Source organism: Anomalospiza imberbis, chromosome 9 (assembly GCF_031753505.1).
Source record: "Anomalospiza imberbis isolate Cuckoo-Finch-1a 21T00152 chromosome 9, ASM3175350v1, whole genome shotgun sequence".
NCBI classification, from domain to species: Eukaryota; Metazoa; Chordata; class Aves; order Passeriformes; family Viduidae; genus Anomalospiza; species Anomalospiza imberbis.
The window spans coordinates 23,113,508-23,115,185 of NC_089689.1; positions in this window are offsets into that span (position 1 = coordinate 23,113,508).

The window sequence follows — 1,678 nt, forward strand, 5'->3', positions numbered from 1 at the left end:
GCGTTAAAGATAGAACAGCCGGGGCTGGGCGGGGGAGATTAGGAAGCCGAGCATCTTCTGAGCACCGAGGGCCATTCCCAGCCGTGCCTGTGCCCGCTGCGGTGGGAGCCACCTCTGGCCCGCATTTTTACTTTACTGAAGAGGGATCAAACCCTCCAGTGAGGGTGGGGAGCATCAAAATGATTCAAAGTAAAGCCGTCAGTGATGCTCCGAGCAGGCCCAGCATCTTTTTGGCTAGCGCTATAAATATCCTCCCTTAATTATAATAAAGAAGAGCTAGAAACAATAGAAGAACAAAACAAAACAAACCCAAAAACCAAATCAGTAAAGCTTTAATGTTGCCCCATTAGCCATGCCATCACCTCACAAGCCAGCTCTGGAGCTTGGGCCTCAGTGCTCAGTTAACAAAGCCAGACCTGGCTTTACGTGTGTGCTTTTTTTACCTCAAATTGCAGTGGATGCTTCAGGGAAAAAAAAAAATATCCAGACATCTTGAAATTACTCAGCACCACACTATGAAAGGAAAATGCTGCCTAAAGGGAAGGGTGTATTTTGTTGCTTTGGTCCAGTAAATTAACATTTTGCTTGCTCAGAGGCTGCTGTCCAGGATTATATGCTTTGTATAACTTATTATAACACCACACCCTTGTCCTGAGCTGTGTGGAAGTAGTTTGGCTTTTGTTTTCAAATTGTTTCTAGCCCTTGAGCATTTGAAGAAAGTCTTTAAAATATTAACCAATACAACTGTCATCTTCCCGTGTTTCCAGACATTTTACAATAGGAAACAAAGAACAAAACCCTGCAACAATAGCTCAGAGGTATGAATTGCCTCATTCATCTCACTGGAATGTTCAAAAACATTAACTATTTTTTGACTGATTCAGCAGAAAATGTGCTGGCAGATAATAAGCTTATGCCTGATCCAGGGGAGATCCAGGGACTGAGAAAGGTTTTATTTTTCAGCACAGTATAAAGTAGCACCTTTCCTGAAAGGAAGCAAATATCCTTGTTGATGGAAGAGGCTGCGTGAGAAGAGAAATTCTGGCTTAAAGGAGCTGCTGCCTTCCTCTCTCTGTACTGGCTTCAAAACAGCACATGGCTTAGCCCAATTCTGTAATAAATTAATTAGTGCCCACTCAAACATACCAAGAACTAACACTGCAGTCCTTAGGATCTGACTGGGATTTCAGTGTGGGGTGTTTAAATCTCTGGTTTAACACTCAGAACAGGAAAGGCAAGGTCAGCACCAGGCTGAACTGCTGTTGAGACAATGCCATCACTAAAACAAAGTTTGTTCCAAAGCCTGTGAGAGAATGCTGATGCACCTAAAAGGCCAGTGAGAAAACACATGGCTCCACCACCATTCTACTGTCCTCCCACAAGGAATGGTGGGAATGGGAATGAATCACCACTTCCAGCCAAATTCTTCACCTTGTGCAATATTATCATCACAAGGTTATGGAAAAGAGCTGCTTCATTAATAGACTGGAGTGCTTGGTGACAAAATATTTATGTGTTAATCCAGAACAAAGTAAATTATTATTTCTGCTTACCCCACCACCCATATCAGATTCCTGATGAGTTCAGTAGCTGGTGAATGGTTAACTTGAACTTCAAGTTAACCATTTTAACAATGACTGGGAAGCCACATGTGTCTAAAATAAAGGCAGCATTAGTA